Genomic DNA, 20,445 nt, shown 5'->3' with positions numbered 1-20,445 from the left:
ACATTTTGGATCTTTTTCCTAATGGTTCAGTCAAGCAATCTCCATGCCACATTTCAGTCATATATATATATAGTATTATTTATCTATGTCTAAAGAAGATTCCATTGTAGCAATGAGGGTAATCCGACAGGGATGTGTAGGGGAGGCAGCAGAAAATTGTTCAGAAAATGTCCTAACATAAATAATGGTTCTGCTCTTTGAATCTAAGCCAAAATATTCAATCAATATGGGCTTCAAAATTGCAGTCAGTATTACTTTCCTCTCTACAGGGTTTTATGATTTCTCTACCTTGATAATAAAAGTTTATTATGAAACTTTTTCTTTTCTTTTCTTATTTAAATAAAATTTGATGTTTCTTGTGAAAAATATGCCAACAAAGAAAAGCTGGGATCTAAAGGGTAGCAACTTTAATATGGCCAGAGGGATTTTGGCATATACTTGTCATTCACAGTTCTCAATAGGATATGGCTATTGTCTTTAGAAGTCAATCAGTTTTCTAAGACTGGTTTGGAACAGATCTGGTAAGCTGATCAAAGAAGGAAAAAAAATCTGCTGTTCAACTCCAAGTTACAGGTAGTCCTCAACTTATGACCACAAATGAGCCCAACTTTACTGTTGTTAAGTGAGGCATTTATAAAATGAGTTTTGCCCCATTTTATGACTCTTCTTGCCACCGTTGTTAAGGGAATCACTGCGGTTGATAAGTTAATAACCTGGTTGTTAAGTGAATCTGGCTTCCTCATTGACTTTGCTTGTCAGAAGGTGGTAAAAAGAGATCACATGATCCTGACAAGACACAGCAAAGGTCATAAGTATGAACCAGTTGCCAAGCATCTGAATTTTGCTCATGTGATCATGGGAATGCTGCAACAGTAGTAATGTCATGCCTTTGGTGGAGCCGGACTCTGAGGGAGAGGAGGAACAGTCGACAGGGAGTGGAGGTATGGCTCTGGAGGTTGTGGAGAAGGCTGGGGAAGGGCAGAGGCCAGCTGAGCAATCAGAGGAAGAACCAGGCCCATCCCTTCTGCATCCTAGGACACGCAGGGAGGAATGGAGAAGAGGCAGCCATGATCTTGGCTTGCGAGAGAAGAGGCAGCCATGCAACCTCATTGGTTGCAGCTGGGGAGACTAGTATATAAGAAAGATGATTACAACACAGTGTTGCCAGAAGCAAAGTGTATTTTATCTTGGGCTAAAGTTATCTTGGTTGGCGTCCTTCCAACAGACTGTTCCTTGTTATCTCTTTGAATTTGGTAATTACTTATCCTAGTCTGTTGTGGAAATTTCGTCATTGTAGTTTGTTTGGTTTTTTTATTTCACTTTATCTGCTCATTAAGTTTGGACTGTATTGTTTTCTTTTGAAGACTATTTTTGAGCACGTTATCTCCAACTGAGAATTATTGAACAGTGGGGCCAAGTTGGAGGCATTAAAGGACATTTATTTATGTTTTGGATTTTGTTACATTTGTGTTACTCTCTGGGTCATCACAGGTAACTATGAAAAATGGTCATAACTTCCTTTTTCCAGGGCCATTATAACATTGAACGGTCACTAAATAAACTGTTGTAAATCAAGGACTGTCTGTACTGAGCATGCAAGACCAGAGTCTTTCTGTGATTTCACATATATCAAAGTGAAATATTATTTTTATTATGAAATTTATTTGCCATCTATCTCACCATGGGGCTACTCTAGGCAGCTTAGAACAATATGTACAGAATCTAGTTACCTTCCCAATGTGATGAGGATTTGCCTTCTATGGAATAGGGTAAATAAATCATGGGTCAGATTTGAGCACATTGGTACATAAAAATACACCCAACTGCACACAGCAGTACACTATACTATTACGGTAGAAATACCTGTTTCACAATGCAATATTCTGATAGTCGATCTTTAAAATTATCTCAGAACATTCTAATATTTGTAACAGCTTTCAGAACTAGAGGCTAAGCTTAAAACTAGAGATTCCATTGTCCCAAATCTGTATCATTTGGACAAGTCTTCAATTACTGTAAAAGAAATAAAAAAGGGATTAGGTAAAAGCAACAATTAAAACAACTCTTTTGTGACTAAATGCTGCTTAAACTTCATGGGGGGGTTGTTGTTGGTGGATATATGTGCATGCGATTGTCCCTGGACTGAAGGTCAACTTTAGAAACTTAAAAGCGTGCATAGATGTGGTCTGACAATACGCAGCATAACTGAACATGTTCAGTTTCCAAGGTGGCCTTAGGGACTACAAAATGAATTCCTGCCTTTGACAGCCAGAGGCCCTAAACACAGCATTCAGCAGCCGAGCTTGACATGATGAACTGCTGTAACTCATTGGAGTGAGTAGGAGGTTGACTGCCTTGTGGTGCTATTGCTGCTGCCTTGAGATTAGGAAAGAGTTTGAAATCACACTGTTGTTTTAATCATAATTACCCAGAACAAGCAGATTCTACACTGGATCTGTATTCTTCCCAAATAGCTTTTGCCAGATAGAGGGGTAAGAAAATGGGGGGGAGAATCAGTGTCTATGGGAAGAGCAGGAACATTCTCTCTCAGTCAAAGAAATCCTGCTGAACTTCATTCATAAATTCATCCAGGGTCTCTCAATATCTTAGGGTGCTGTAAACTTAGATGTACTGTGACTACACCCAAAGTAACTAGAAACTATCTTGCTAAATAATATGCAATGGTTTTGGGAGAATACAGGTCCTCCTTGGCTAAAGCACATTGAGCAAAGCTAGTGTCACTTCTTCTCAAACCAATTCAAGTCTTCAAAGGCAATAGACAAATTCAATATATCCATCCCTGTATTCTTGCCATTAAATTAGCATGATATCCCTTGATAAAATTGAAACATATAATGCAGCTTGAATGGTCCATGCCAGTCAGCACAGGACTTGTGCTTTAACAGCTGCTCTCTAAGGTCTTCAGTGGGGCTGTTTCTAATACTTGTTATTTCACAGCCTCAGTGACAAGTGACAAGAAGAAGCAACCAATTTAGCATCCGTTGAATGATGGCTGTTGAATAGATTCACACAGTTCTGCTCTGACCATTCCTACCGAGAAAAATAGTGGGGGGAAATGGATGGCACAATTATGAGGTTATGGGATTGCACAATTATGGGGGAAACCTGATAAAAGAAAAAACAATCTTATTATATTTGGAGACAGAATAACACAATAACTATAAATTACTTTAGGAAAGGTATTTTGGGAAGCTGCAATTCAATTTTTAATCTGTTAAATCAAGATCGCCAGGTATGGTAAAAAAAAAAAAAATTATATGCTTAGCTGAATTTTTTGTTCAGTCCAGAATCTAGTCACTCTATAAACGACCTCCAAGAAATTGTGACTTGCTATCTCCAAGCAAATATAACATCATGTAAACAATGCTGTATTTTTTTTCCTGGTCATTTGAATTAGCAGAATATCTTAGATGCAATGACATCAACATTTGGGTGAATAACAACTGTAGTACAGAGTAGGAAAAGAAGAGTCACATAAAATGTGTGCAGTACAAAAGATTTTAAGGCTATTTAGGAATCTAAGCTGGCACTGGATTTGTACAGTGGCTCAGCTTGGGACTTTTTGCAAACTTCTTACAAACTAACTATGGGATTTGCCCTCAGAGTCCTTTTCACTGCAAACAGATTGCAAAAGATGTGTGACTCCTGATTGGCAGCTATTTAAATAGCTTTTAAAAATTCATCCTAACTCATCATAGCTTTAATACAAAGAAGAAAGGAGAGATAGATGAAATCATATAGTACAATGTACACAATGTGGTTTGTTATGATTTGACGTAGAATATGATGTGAATTCACTCACTCTTGCTTGTAAATCATAATCTGTGACTTAATATGTTGTCTGAAGCTGACCTGTTATAGTTTAATCAATAAATTACGGTTAAGCAATAATAGTTTAACAAAATTTGTGGACCTTAGATATCCGTGACATTTACTATGAATCTGAGTAAAAAAATATAAATTATTTTTTAAATGTGGCAATTGTTAATTCAAAGCTTTTAAAATTCCACAAAGCCTGGTCGGAAGGATACCAATCAATGGTGTGGTTTTTTTTCCTATTCCTTAACTATTTTTTATTTGCTTATTTTTTTTTAAATATAAGGAGCATATATGTCTATAAAATTTATTAGAGATACAAAGGGACATAGAAGTGTTTGCTGATAAGCCAAGAAGCCGTTGTTTTCAGTACAACTGATTCCTGGCTTTCTTGTAAAATCACAAACATTACAAATGGTCTGTTGGTTATAATGGAACATTCCTAATGAATCAGAGGATCAGCTCTATGTAAAAAATGTAAAATATCCACATTCATGATGAGAAACTCTATTGAAATGCATGAAATGTTTCTCATAAATTCAGATTTTAGTGGAGCTCAACCCTGAGTCCATTAAACATTACAAAGAAATAATACCTGAGTGTGCATCTTAAATATTTTGTCCTGTGTTGATTTCTCATTCATCTTAAAATGTGTTATAAAAATAGCAAACATGAACACTTGCTAAAGCATCCCAGATTTTTATGGACATGAACAACCATATGAACAGCAAATCATTTGAAGGACTTCCTCTATTCCTAACCCTAAAAGCTCATTTTATAAAAGCATTTTTAAGGAGGTATTTCTTTTGCCTATTATTAGTTTTATAGACACAAAATAAGATACAAAACCCTGTGAGGCAGGAAAACACCTACTTCTTTCAATATCTTCATGATCACAAGCAGCACTGGATTATAGCTTCCTAATGGAATAAACTTCTTATATCTTATGAATAAAGGCCACATTATGGCTGAAGCCAAGCTATGTTCTCAACTATCATTTTTTTAAGGCATCAAGACACCATACTTCCCAAAAGTGACTTCCTAATTTTTCAATTAGGGGATGTAAAAAGACAGGCCCATAACCAATTATAAATATGTATTTTTCAATATATTCAGGATTAAATTAAAAGAGAGAGTGTTAAGTTCGAAGAATAAGGAGACCAGACATCTGACCAGTGACTTCAACTCTTTAATAATAACAGGAATAGGAATAGAACAGAGCAACTCTATGGGCAGCAGTAACCCTTTTATAGGGTTGGCTGCTACCCTATTAACCAATAACCTTTGTGATAAGTTTAAATAATAACCAATAAGGAGTGGCCTCATCCTGACCAATCCCTGTTCGTTGTTTGAGGACCAATCAGGTGTGCAGGCCTTCAAACCCTACTTTGCATTTTATGCTAGTTACTTTTATTGATTCATAACAGAGAGAGAGAGAGAGAATTTTTTTCAAAGAGTATACAGGCAATTCTTGATTTAAAACTACAACTAAGACAAAATTTCCATTGCTAAGCAAGATACTTGTTGAGTTTTGCCCCATTTTACAACCATTTTTGCCACAGTTGTTAAGCGAATCCTTTCAGTTATTAAATGAATTGTGCAGTTGTTAAGAGAATTTGGCTTTCCCCATTGATTCTGCTTGTAAGAAGCCAACTGAGAAGGTTATAAATAGTGATCACATGACCTAGAAGAGTGCTGCAATCATCATAAATTCATGCTAATGGCCAAGTGCCGGAGTTATGATCTTGTGGCATGGAGATGCTGCAATGCAGAGGTGGTATTCAGCAGGTTCTGACCAGTTCTGGAGAACCAGTAGTGGAAATTTTGAGTAGTTTGGAGAACCAGCAAATCCCACCTCTGACTGGACATTTTACAATATCCTTTCCCTGCCATGCCCACCAAGCCACAGCCACAGAACTGGAAGTAAAAAAATTTGAATCCTACCACTGCTGCAATGGTTGTAAGTGTGAAAGCTGCTCATAAATGAATTTTGTAACTTTGGACACTAAACAAGTGGTTGGAAGTCAAGGACTTAGCTGTGTTCCATTGTATAGATAATTCTCGACTTACAACCATTTGTTTAGCAGCCACTTGAAAAGTGGCTCATGATTGATTCTTGCACTGATGACTGTTGCAGCATCCCCACAGTCATGTGTCCTAAGTTTGGGCACTTGGCGTCTAGCATGTATTTATGAAGATTGCAGCACAAAGGGGTCACCAAGATCGCCATTTGTGATCTCCCCAGCTGACTTCCAACAGGTAAAGTCAATGAGGGAATCCAGATTATCTTCACAACCACGTGATTCACTGAAGAACTTCAGTGATTCACTTAACAACCTTGGCAAAAAGGGTCGCAACATCAGGAATGACTTAATTAAGAACTGACTTGCTTAACAATGCAAATTCTGGTCCCAATTGTGGCTGTATACTCCTGTAGGAAGCAAAATTAATAAAATACACACACTCATCTGAACTAACGATAGGTTTAAGCCTGCAACATTTCTCATTTTGGTTCTCATCCCAAAAAGTTTCCTGAAAGGGACTTGGTGTCTCTGAATTCCAAGAACGAGAAGGTTGTAAAAATATCCATTAAGAAATTGGTTTAATCATAAACCAGGCAGATTGCATTTGGAGATTCTAAATTACTGTTCATTGGCTGTCAAAAGCGAGGCATATGACTTTGACTACTGGATATATAAAGTGCCTTTATACCCATTTCTATTGAACAGCATCTTTAAAGAAGAATCCATATAAAATATGTTGGTCAATAACCATTGGAAACCTATTTCTTCTGAAGGGCAATAAAAATGCCCCTTTGGTCAGGTTCAAATGTGTTCTCAAAAAGTGTCACTAACATATAGAGCCTTAATGGGCACTTTCAGACATGCAAACCTGATTCCTAAAAGATTGAGGTGCTTCAAAAATCTGGTCTCTTAACAATTAATGGGATTGGAGAATTAAACACACAGTTGCTTAAACAAAGGTCACTAGGCTGAAAATACTTAAAAGATATATTCAAAAGGTTAACCATTATAGATAGAAAGATTTATCTTCAAAACCACAAGCATCTGCCGAATCATTAAAATTTAATCTTAAAAAAGATTACTGCTTATCAGGCCTCAGGGAGATTCCTTATAAACACAGGCTTAGCATTCTTTTGAAAGAGCACCAGTGATATACCACAAAGATTTATTTAAAGAGAGAAAAAGAACTAGATTCTGTAACAGGGATATTGATCGTTCTATTACTACAGAGTGCTTTGCAGTCTTTCTATGTGGTGTAAGATTTTTTTTTTGTTTAAAAAAAACCCCCGTTTTTATTTTCAGTGTCACAAAAATTGAGACATTTCTGCTGCAGGAAAATGCAAAAATAAGTTTAGTCAGAAACAGACCTTGGATTATTGGCTAGGTGTCTTTAATAAACACAGAACAATGTTTAGAACAATTTCATAATGGGAAAAAGGGAAAGGAAAAACAAAACCAGTGATCAGGGTGAATGGTTAATTTGAAATTTTAGAAAAGATCACAAAGTATTTGTAAACAGTTTGAACCAATGCAGTAATTATAGGGATAATGAAAGATTGTCAGGATTAAATTTACCAAGCTAGACATATTTCACTGCGAAATACATTTTCTTGTTAGATCATGGTATATGATAAAGTTTGACTTCAAAAAAGTGCTGCATAATTTGCTGATTAGTAAGGTAGATCATTGTGGTGGTGCTACTATTTGATGGTCTCACAACTGGGGACCAAACTGCAGTCAGAAGCACTTGTCATTGTTGAGTCAACCAATTAGAAAAAAACTGTCAACTAGGAGGTGCAGAAACTGGAGAGAATGCAGAATAGAAATCTGCAGGTAACAAAAAAACCTGAATGGAATGGGAATAATTGGATACAGAATGATAAAATGAAACTGAACCAAAATAAATAGTAATAGAAGCTGTTCTGCATGCATTTTCCATTTCTGGTCACCACACTTAAGATACATTGGTAGTTTGCAGTGGTAGGATTCTTTTTTTTTTTTACTACCAGTTCTGCGGGCGTGGCTTGGTGGGCGTGGCAGGGGAAGGATACTGTAAAATCTCTAGTCAGAGGTGGTATTTGCCGGTTCTCCGAACTACTCAAATTTTCCGCTACCGGTTCTCCAGAACTGGTCAGAATCTGATGAATACCACCTCTGGAAGTTTAGTACTCATTAATTGGTTGTGGGAAGCGTGATGAGTACAAAAAATGATGAGTACCAAACAATTTTTTCTTGTAAGAAACTATCTAGTGAGTCACATGGCAGCTGACATGAACAAGTTCTAGTTGTTCATTGAGTACCAAACTAACGATGAGTACAAAGACACAATTTTCCTGTCAAAATGCATCGAGTACCAAAGTTAATAAGTTTCAAAGCAAATGGGTACCAAGTTATCACTGTAAATGGAAATGCCTTAAGGAAAAGTTGCCCCCCCAAAAAAAGGACATTGGTAAGTGAACCCTTCAGGAATGACATATAAAAGAAAACTATGGTGGTCTTTTTTATCACCTCAGTGTAGTAATGGGTTTAAGTTAAAGAGAAGCACATTTCATGTGAGCATCATGAAAAACATTCTAGGAACAAGACTGGCTTGATAAATCAATTATCTAGGACAAGTGTTGATTTTTTTAGTCGTACAATGTATTGAAGTAGAAGCTGAACACACCCTTACTGTACAGGTAGTCCTCAACATACAAGAGTTATGTGCAGCCAGAATCTGAAAATAACATTTAACATGGCACAGTACTTAAGCAAAATGGTTCGGTTGAGATCGGCATATGTGGGACTGATTGGGGTAGATTGTAGGGGTGATACCAAAATATAATTTTATCATATTTCATTTTATCTCTATATATTAAATTATTGTATTTTATTCCAATTTCATTTTAAACTGTATTTTATTCCAATTTCATTTTAAATCATATTTTATTCCAATTCCATTTTAAATTGTTTTTATTAGATTTTAGTAATAATTTGTATCTGGAACTCTGCACTTTGATATGGCCCAAGTGCTAATCAATAAAGTAAAGTGAAAGTAAAGCAGAAGTTGAACACACCCTTGGTGTTCAGGTAGTCCTCAACATATAACAGTTCTGTGATGACCCGTAGTCTCTCAAAATAACCCAAAACATATATTAAAGTCCGGTAAGGCCTTCAACTTAACTTCACTGTTTTATTTGGCACAGTTTAAAGACACAAAAGTAACAAATGAGGCAAACAGAAAACCAAAACAAACCTCATTGATGAGAGTTCCGAAGCAAGCCAAGATAACTAATCATAAACTCCAGGAAAATAATTGAGGAGAGTCCATGGGAAGAACGCCAGCACAGATAAACCTCTTTCAAGGTGAACACTAAAATTGACGCCTGCAAATTCTAACTGCGCAGTTGCAAACTTATATACATAGCTCCCACCTGCAAGCCACGAGGAGGATCATGGTAATTTCCTCTTGAGTAGACCTCGCTTTTCCCTGATCCTCTCCTCCCTGCGTGACCTAGGATGGATAGGGGATGAGCCTGGATCCTCTTCTGACTGCTCAGCCGGCCTCTGCCCTTCCCCAGCCTCCTCCACCACCTCTGGAGCCACACTCCCACTCCCTGCTGGCTGTTCCTCCCCTTCCTCAGAGTCAGTCTCCACCAGGGGCATGACAAGTTCATTTAATGACCATTCAAAGTTACAATGGCTCTGAAAAAAGTGACTTATGAACATTTTTCACACTTATGACCATTGCAGCATCCCTGTGGTCAGGAGATCAAAATTCAGATGGCTGCTTCATATTTATGACAGTTGCAGTGTCCTGGGATCATGTGGTCCCCTTTTGCAACTTTCTGACAATGATCAAAGCAAAGTCAATGATGAAGCCAGATTCACATAATAAGTTATTATTATGCAGTTATTATTAACTTAATAACTGCAATGATTCACTTAACAAATGGGGCAAAAGAAGAACGTAAATGGGGTAAAACTCACTTAACAACTGTCTCACTTAGAAATGAAAATTTTGACTCAATTATGATCCTAAGTCAAGAACTAGCTGTATTGAGGATTCTTTCAGTGAAGAGCAGATTGCAGGCTTAGACTTATGAGATCCTTTCTAGTTCAGATTCTATGCACCTAAGTTTGTTGAAACAGAACAAGTTCAGAGGTGGTATTCAGCAGGTTCTGACCAGTTCTGGAGAACCAATAGTGGAAATTTTGAGTAGTTCGGAGAACCGACAAATACCACCTCTGACTGAAGATTTTGCAGTATCCTTCCCCTGCCACGCCCACCAAGCCACGCCCACAGAACTTGGTAGTAAACAAAAATTGAATCCCACCACTGAACAACTTGTTTATTATTTCCCTATTACGCAATAACAGTAAGGATAAAAAGAATAATATGTAAATGCCTTTCCAGAATACTTTTTTGAAAAAGAAGTGTAGGTCTGAAAAAGAGTATCATTTATACCTAATGTATTTTACCATATTAATAATATTATATCATTTTTCTCATGTAGTTATTGAGTTTGGATGGATCTTTTTGGAGTTCGCTATGTACTCTTTGAATAATTCGTGTCATGCAACAATTTGACCAGTTCAGCTGGCCAGTCACTCCTGTTTTTATACTGTAAATAAACAGCATTAGTTCTAGTTTTACATTCCTTGGTTGGAAGAAGAGATTGGACAGCCATTTGTCCAAAATCGTGTAGGGTCTCCTGGTTGAGCAGGGGGCTGAAGTAGAAGACCTCCAAGGTTCCTTCCAACTTCATTATTCTGTTACTTCCACTGACATTTTACACTCTGTTTCCTATTGGTTAAACATTGAGAGATTACAAAAGAGAACGTGCACCTTTACATAACACATTATGTGATGTGATAACTCATTATGTAACTCATAGTTTATTTCATAGATAGTTTTGCATATCACACTGAAACTGAATTTGTCTGGGAACTGTTTAGACTTCATCAGCTCCATCATGTTGGAGGGGCATGTTCTCCATGAAAGAGTGGTCCATAACTTGGGTGTCACTCTAGACTCAGGACTCTTCCTACATAGGCAACAATTGCCACCACTGGGCTGGATGATTGCAGTACATTCTATATGGGTTACTCAGAATTTGCAAATGGTGCAGATTGTATTCTGGTGTGATGAGTCACTGAACTTAAATTAGGTTACTAGTCTGACCATTGTATTTGTTGTGACTAGGCTTCTAAATAAAGTGTTCTGCTAGAGAGAAGTTCCCTGAAGATGGGCTCCAGCACGAGTCCAAAGCTCAGAAGACAAAACCTCTGGTTCCAGTGACCAGCCTCAACATTAATCTGGGACATGTATATTCGACTTCATTCATAATTCAAAGCATTGATCATTCCTTTAAAGCCCTAGATGGCTTTGCTGCTTGATATCTGCAGAACCACTTTTCCCATGTAGAGCGGAGCCATCCAGTATCTGTTTTCTAGGTGAGATTCAAGGAAGAAGAAGCAACGTATGGTGGGTTTTTTTCCAGTTTAAGACTCATCCTCTGGAATACATTACCTCCCAAAATTTGAATCACCCCTTCATGATGGCTATTAGCAGGACTCTCTACTTGTTCTCTAATTGATCTAGAGAATAACTGATGCAGAGTTTTATTGTTATTAGTTATACGTGTGATACATTTCATATATAAAATGTGGACTTTTTTATAAACTATCAAGGGTCCATATGAAGTTAGTGACATACAGCAGAGGTCCCCAACCTTTGCAGCTTGGTGGCCTGTCTCGTGGGAGGGGAAAAAAAGAGAATTTGGGCCACATGAGTGACAAACTGGCATGCACACACAGCTTGACTTGTACGAGCAGCGGGAGGGGGTGTGCATGTGCGAGTGCCCGCCAGCCCGCCGCTTGCGCAAGTTGAGCTGCACATATGCGTGTGCATGCTCCTGGAAGCCACTTGCAGGGCCCAATTCCAAATAGGCTCCAGCCCCGGTAGTGGGCTGCAGCCTAGGGGTTGGGGACCCATGGTATACAGGTACTCTTCGACTTACAAAAGTTCATTTAGTGTCAGTTCAAAGTTACGTCACTGAAAAATGTGACTTATGACCGTTTTTCACACTTACGACTGTTGTGGCATCTCCATGGTCACGTGATCAAAATTCAGATGCTGGGCATCTGACTCATATTTATGACCATTGCAGTGTCCTGGGGTCATGTGATTACCTTTTGCGAACTTCTGACAAGAAACGTCAATGGGCAAGTCAGATTCACTCAACAACTATATTTACTAATGAAACAACTACAGTGATTCACTTAACAACTATGGCAAAAAGGTCATAAAATGAGAAATTTTGGGCTCTATTGTGGTTGTAAGTCGAGGACTACCTATAATGATGTGATATAGGATATGATATATTCAGCGGTGGGATTCAAATTTTTTACTACCAGTTCTGTGGGCGTGGCTTGGTGGGCGTGGCAGGGAAAGGATACTGTAAAATCTCCAGTCAGAGGTGGTATTTGCCAGTTCTCTGAACTATTCAAAATTGCCGCTACCGGTTCTCCAGAACTAGTCAGAACCTGCTGAATACTATCTCTAGATATATTGAAGAAAGAGAGAGAGAGAGAGATTCAGCATGGTTTATTTAAACTGATCAAGAAATTAGTGTTCTTTATCAAGCTACTAAGTTACATTTCACGTCCTAGAACTGAATCCTGCTCAGTTCAGGAGAATTTACTTCTGAGAATATCTAAAATAGTACTGCAATGAAATTAAAATGAGGCCAGCTGCATAATTTTATGGCTGTGAGCTTTTCATGCATTCTTCTGTTAGTAGTCAAGGAAAGGACTTGCATCACAGATAAAAAGTTTTTTTTAAATCCACTTCATATAGAAACAAATTGTCTATGTTTCAGTGCTTGTTTGAATCATAACTGCTATTGAAATCATCTGTGTACATGCAATATACACTTGCAAGCATGTCTGTGTGTTTGTGTGTGTAAAAAAAAAGCACCCGAATTTGCATTCCATCTCAACCGATTTAATTCTTAAATGTTACATATACTTGCTTAAACTCCCAATTTATAAAATAGAAAAGGTTAGATTAGAACATTGGTTTAGCTCTCTTTGAAGCTGGTAATAATTAAGTTGATTCACTGTTACAATTACTGTCAAATCCCCCTTAATTACCAGAGATTTTATAGCAGCTTCATTACACGGCTGCTGTAATGCAGTATGGCCCTAAGGAAAAGGTTGCAAGAAATTCTGCAGAGCAGCTGTAATTCTAAGTTGCACTTAAAACTGCTGCACTGGATTGTATTCTTTCTCTCTTTTCAAAAAGCAGGCCTTCTCATTGCTTCAAGTAGGTTCACTGAAGCAATACCCCTAAACCAGGGGTCTCCAACCTTGGCAACTTTAAACCTGGAAAACTTCAACTCCCAGAATTCCCTAGCCCGCAGGCTGGGGAATTCTGGGAGTTGAAGTCCGCCAAGCTTAAAGTTACCAAGGTTGGAGACCCCTGCCCTAAACTCTTTAATGAACATTCTAAGGAAGATTTGACCTTTTCATAGATGTGAGAAATAAAAATGGAACAGGAACAAATGGGGGAAGCTCAATAGCAAAAATATTAGTAGGTCAACAATAATTTGAAAATACAAAGTCGGCGGACTATAGTTTTGATCACAAGCATAGGACATCGGTTTTTTGTCCTAATTATTCTTTACTCTTCTGCCAATGAATGTGAATGTCTTCCAGTTTGCAAATGAAACATACTGGAACATAAATATAAATATTGGTTTCTTCATAACTGAAGACTTATTAGAACTCATAATTATGATGGTTGTAGTATCTCAGGGCCATGTGATCACCTACCTATATTTCAAATATACAGTATTGTCTCTGCATATTACCAGGAAACAAAACTTTATCTCTTTCTGTCTCTCTCTCGTACAGTATACACACACACACACGCACACACACACACACACACACACACACACGTTGCCCAAAGCCAAAGGGCAAATGTGATCACTTCTGTTGGTTAACACATGAATTTCCATTCAGACATTTTATCTGAGTGAAATCTCTAAAATAAGGGCAAAGGATACAGGGAAATAACTTCATCCTTATAAGAATAAAGTAGTAGAAAGAATCATCTTTGAAATTATAGATGTATTATAATGTAAACAGAAAAGCCAGCAGATTTGAGATACTCAAAAGGGGGAATTGCTCTATCCAAAGAAGTTCTAACACTTTTTTAGCAAGTGTATGTAAAAATAGATTGGGAGTAAAAGAGGGAAATGAATGACTAGGCTTTGGTATCTAAGGCAAAACTTGAACCTGAGTCTTTCCCTTCCTAGATCAGTGCCTTAGCCACCATACCACACTGGGTCTAAGAGAGAGAAGCACAAGAGCAGAAGACTTCGCCCCTTAAATGTATATTTGATTAGCCCTACTGAAAAAATTATGCAGCAGCTGATTTTGGAATTATTTTTTCTTACAGACCAGCATTACTCACAGTACTTAGCATAGGGCATTTTTTGTCATCCATAACTACATATAAATTGATAAATATAAATCAGCTGATAGAAATCTAAGGCATTGAAGAGAATTAGAAACTAGAAGACACATACAAATTCTCTTTCAAAGCAGACAATGGATCATCTCAGAAATAGTAATGTATACACTTATATTATTATATTAATATAGTTAATACAATTAATATATTATAATATATTAATAATTGACCAGAGAAATCATACTTGGGTATCCTCCTTCCCTATGTATCTAGATCAGGGGTATCAAATTTACATCGTCACAGCATTGTCACGTGACATATCTGGATTTTTTCCCCCTTCGCTAAACTGGGCAGGGCCAGCATGTGATGCATTCGGCCCGTGGGCCGTGAGTTTGACTCCCCTGATCTAGATTCTTAACTCAGAAATTATATCTAGGGCTGCAGTCCTAAGCATGTTTAACCTAGGATGAAGCCAAATTCAGCTTTTTAAAAAAATAATGTTATTAATATATAATATAACATACAAAGAAAATACAAAAGCAAATATTAGGGAAATTAAGAAAGGAAAAAGGGAAGTGGATAGTGGGGGAAAGCAAAGGAAAAAAGGGGGGGAAGGCATTGACTTCTGACTTCTATGGTGCAGTAAAGTAAGGCATTAAAGATCTACCTTCAACTTTTTAATTTTTCATAACAGAAACTAGCCATTTCTAGAACAACAAATCTATCTAATGGATAAAACACAAAATCAAAGTTTCATTTTTTTTCCACTTCAAACACAAAGTCCAGAAATGGTTTCCAAGTAGAAATGGAAATATTTGTATATTTTTTTTCTTTAATCAAAGCTTGTTTAACCTAGGACGAAGCCAAATTCAACCTAATGGGATTCAATGTTTAGCAAACATATGGAATTTTTTTCACAGATGTTACCAAATCCAAAGGACAGAAAGAAGAAAGTAGTTTAAAAACCAACTTTATCTTGCCTCAAGAGGGTCTTATCTACCTCTCCAGCTACAGTGCTCCATGCAGTCAGGAATCTATGATAACAGTTTTATCTTAGATCTGTCTTGTGAAAGTAGAGAAATCAGATTTGTAAGGGCAGGATTGTAGTACTTATCTCCCCCCCACCCCACCTGCATTTTAAGAAACATGATGCAGGCTACAGATAAGCCACTGCAACTTGAGTGGTGAAGATGTTACTCAGTGAAGCAAGGAAAGGGCCGCAAGCAAACAACCAAGCTAAGACAACAGAGAAGACCAGCAATTCCACAGACTTCTCCAACTTGGCCATTCTCAAAATGTGTGGATGTCAATTCTCAGAATTCTCAGTAAAGCTCTAATGGCCAGAGAATTTGGGGAATAGAAGTCTGCCATCCAAAAGATACCCAAATTGGAGAAAAGGGTATCAAACTACATTATAAATATATTATAAATATATTATTCTACTGTACACATTAAAAGACCTAATTTTAGACTATTTCATATGCTGCATCTGATAAGTTGTCTCTTTTTATATCATTATGTATTCATCTAAAAGATTAGTCATTTATGATATAATTATTAAAAGGAGTGGAATGGATGGAGCTTCTTTTTCCCTCTAAGTTGTTGAAGGAAAAGATGTTGACTTCCTGGCCTTCCTATCAAATGCATGCAAACACAAAGGCTTTTTACAGCTCGCATGTCCAAGATGGTTTCCACAGGAAAAATCTTTACAAATTAGAGCCAGCAAAGTGAGCTTGCAAAAGTTCAAAACTGGGGAGTGTATCACAATCTTCTCTTGTGTTGACAGGAATTCACTTCCTAGCATACATTTAGATTCAGAAAGGGCTTCAGTGTCACAGACACCCTTAGCAGCTGTGTTAACAGTGAAGGAGCTTGCTTTGTAAAGCAGTACAGTTATTAAATTTCTCCAGAGACCATGACTCATTAATCAAATATTCATAAATCTTTGTAAATACACACAAAACAGAGAACAGCTTCAGAGTAGACCATCCCAACACAAGGTCTCTTTCTTGTAGGGCTGACAAAAATCCTGAGAACAAGAGGTCATGTTGTCCATTTCTGATGCCCTATGCACCCCAATTCCTAAAACAGAACAGAAGAAATCTTACCACTGGCAAAGGCTATGGAGTTACAATTAAAATTACTTTGCTATTGCTTCATGCTATCTTGCTTTCTTGGAAAAAAAAATAGAATCATTTCTACTGTTCTTTGTTTTCCACCCAACAAGTCACTTTCCCCTTGGGAGGATGAAAAAACCAAAGATAGAGTTTACCACTTGGAGTATGGATCCTAGAGAAAGCAGTCCTTTGAACTGAGGCTTAGCTACTTTGACAGCCCAGCTTCACAATCTGCAAAAGGACTAAGCTTGCTGTCTTTTTCAAACTATTTGTCTTCCTTCTTACCCATATATATAAGCTGCAGTTTACTTGCCAATGTTTTGGAACTGGGTCCTGAATTAACTAGAATGTATTTTTCCTATCAGTTTTTCAAGTGAAGCAACAAAATCCAACATGCAGTCACTTAAACCAAGCAGTTTGGGTTTTGCTTGCAGAGAGTTGCCTGGAAAATGGTCAGCACCCGTGCTGCTGTCCTGCCTCTTTAAGCCCTTCCCCTCAGCCAGCACAGCAAGGTTGGTTATAAAAGCTGTGCTGAGAGGCAGTGGGTATGGTAGATGGGGAATGAAGTAGCATAAAAGAACCATAAAGTATTTTCTCTAGTAGTAGTAACATTGGGAAAAAGTGGAGTAGTGAATAATAGTTCATGAATGTGTGTGTTGTCTAGAGATTTGTGCTGCTTTTGGCTCCTTTGTGTCTTGAGTCCACCAAATTGGGTGTAGTTAAAAAGAACCTATGACACTAACCCATCAAAATGAATCTTTGTAGAGAGTAACATGTTTCCTTAATTGTCTGAAGAAACTTTTCTGAGTATGTATACCCATAACTGAGGTTTGTTGTTAACTCAGATTCAAAATGGATATTTCTATAGCTTTCTCCAAATATAATCACTGCAGGTTAGAGATCTGTAGGGGACCACCGTTGCACAAAGCAGAACGTATTCCACAATGTAATATTTAGAGCTTATCTTCAGAACAGACCATGGAAGGACATTGACATCTAGTCTTTAGCAAGTAATCTTAAAAACTTGAGCCCAGACAAACTACTGTAGTTTATTAGAACTTCTAGAATGAGACTATAGATAAATTACAATCAATAGATAAATGGCATTTGTAGGAAACCTCTCTGACACCACAAAATTTATCTTTTGCTATTCTGTTGATTATGTTTGTGTATTACAAATAAAAACTAGAGGAACAGCTATTTTTAGCTCAAAGAACTGGGTTAGGACCACACATATATTGGTTTGATATTCTTAGCATGCTATATGGGCAGATGCCTTCTCAGTGGCAGAGAAAAGCAGGGGAGAAAGTAAATCTGCATGGTGAAATTAATGAACTCCACAAGACTGGAAGGCTGACATTGATTGGCTAGCTTTTGCAGGATGTAACTGATTACAAAATATTTCCTCAGGCTTAAATTATATAAAAGGTGTGCCTTTGTCTATCTGAAGATAATTCAAAGCATGATCTTTTTTATGCAAATCATGGATAGGGAATCAAATGTTTGCAAAAATGAGCAGATGGTAAGATTACATACTCTAAAAGTTGTCTTTTTGCCTCAAACTCATGGCAAAAATTAAAGGGATATCATTACAAGGCTTGGCACATTTTTTGATCAGATACATAGTAGACCCAACAAAACTGGCTAGTTCTAAAGATAAATAGGATGGCCTGCAGACTAACAATACTTTATAATCTAGCAATAGTTTTTCCCACCCTCGTCAAGTTCTAGTTGTTTAAAACCCATCTTAAATCTTTGGTCTTATGTATCTTAAGTAACTAAAGCCAGGTTTTAATTTACAAAGGTATCTTTAAGAGAACAAGGCTACTGCTGGGTTTGTGATAACGAATGCTAGGATGGTTTCTGTTTGAAAGCAGCAGCAACAATAATGACACAAATTAATTGCAGAGATTTCAGAAAGATAATGCAACAGAGGTAAGAAGAAATCACCTTGTAATTAACGTGGTTTCAAATTAAAGGCCCCTGCAGTTACTGAAAAACATTAATTTATGGTAACTTGGAAATTTAACTTGTCACCACGCCACCACAGACATCTAGGGATAAGGACAGTTTAGGAATGCATCTAACATGAAACTGGGACCCACTGCAGATGGGACTAGTAGTGTTGATATATTAGCTTTTGATGATGAAACGATGCTTTCAAGTTTCAAAGCTGAATTGATAAATGTTATTTTGCAAAGTAACTTATGATAATAGCTCTTACTTAGTGCCCAAAGTAGCTCAGTTCAGAGGAATGTCTTGTTCTGGGCTGCTATGGAATTGTTACAATAATCCAATAATTTTAAACCTTCCATAAGCAAAATGGAAAGGATGTGTATTAATTGCTTATCTCATGGTTTGACTAGAAAAGTTCCACAGATGCTGATGTAACCATGTAATCTGAAAAGTGAAGGTTTAATGGCCCTTACAAGGATTAAACGTTTGTCACTGGTTGGAATACTCCAAAAATTGTCTGCATGGACCCTGCCTTTGAAGGCCATTTGGAAACTATAGTTTGTCCAAAATGCCAAATCATCACTACAGCACATAATCCCGGTTTTAAAGACACTACACTGATTAGTAGTAGGTTTCCAGGAACAGTTCAAACTGGTATTTTAATCTATAAAACCATGTGTGGTTTAGAACCTAGAGAATTAAAGGACTTACTTTTTGTCATAAAGGCTGCCTTTCTGATCCATTCAGTGTACATGTCATTTTTTGTCTCCCAAGTCCATAAAATGGAGGGGTTACAGACCTAAAAAAAACAGAAGCCTTAATTTGTAGAATAGCCCCAATTTGAGATTAGATTAAGGAAGTTTCCGAAGACGGTTGTCCTGAAGGACATTTGTGGAATGAAGTTGGTTCAATTATATTGATCAGGAATCCTGATGATGATTGGTTAAAAGATACAAATGTTGAGATGGCAGAACTAAAGTTCAGGCCTCGGCAGGCCTTCAAAACTATGGAAAGTTCATAAGAAACCACAAGCCTGTGGGTTAAGCATATAACCAAAACCACAGAAGGCATACGTATTTTATAACTTCCATACCTTATCTGTTATGTGCTAGCTTTCTCTTTTAGATTTCTTACTTTTACTTATTTACATATCTGCTTTACACTGTGTTCAAAGTTCTTTCAACTTAACGGAGGGACCCATTTTTGTTCAGCTGAATAAACAAACGTGTTTGGTTTATCAAGAGAGATCAGGGCTACGTCTCATTTCTACCGAGTCACACCTTAAGTCTGTTTAACAAAGTAGTCATCACTTAAGTTTTGCATTTGTTTCTTTTATGCTGCATTTACATGTTGAAGTTTTCCACTGTATAGTGTAAGACACCGGGACTTGCTTTTGGTATATGGTGGTAACCAGATTCAATAAAGCTTTTTGAAATTTTTTTTGTCCAGAAGCTTGCTGTTAAATGATGGATTTTTCTTATGATTAGAGCAACTGAAAATGAGTTACTTGTTGACAGAACAAAGGCTTTCCTGAAAAGTTCTGTTTTATCTCAAGCTGTACTGGGTAGTTTTGAATTGTCTTTAGTAGCTTACATAAGATCTTTATCCCAGGAATAAGTGGAGATTATTACTGATTTGCCCTAAAGAGTTTTATTTCTGCATAACTTCTAACAGAAGTTACTTTTATTTTAGCAAAGAAAATGATCACTGGCAAAAAAAATACTTTTTCTTTAAAAAATACACCAAGATGTAAAAGGACAGTTAAAGAGGCCTTAGCAGTTTAGAAATGTGTAAATAGTTTTGTATTATGCTGTAAAAAATCTGTGACTAAATGTAGAAACATTAACATTAACAGGCAATTTAAAATCCTCACTGGTAAAGCAGAACCCTCTCTCTGCCTCCCTCCAACTAGCTATCCTTACTTGGACATCCATATGGAAAATGCATAAGTAAAAAATGAATAGATCCACAGAGCAATGCATAGGCCATTTTCATCTTAAAAGCAGGAACAGCCAAGCACATTTAAATATGCAACCCTAAATATATT

This window comes from Notechis scutatus, chromosome 3 (assembly GCF_049901735.1).
Source record: "Notechis scutatus isolate UNSWTSFEM ecotype Mainland chromosome 3, rNotScu1.2, whole genome shotgun sequence".
Classification (NCBI taxonomy): domain Eukaryota; kingdom Metazoa; phylum Chordata; class Lepidosauria; order Squamata; family Elapidae; genus Notechis; species Notechis scutatus.
Note: the sequence above shows the minus strand (reverse complement) of the source record.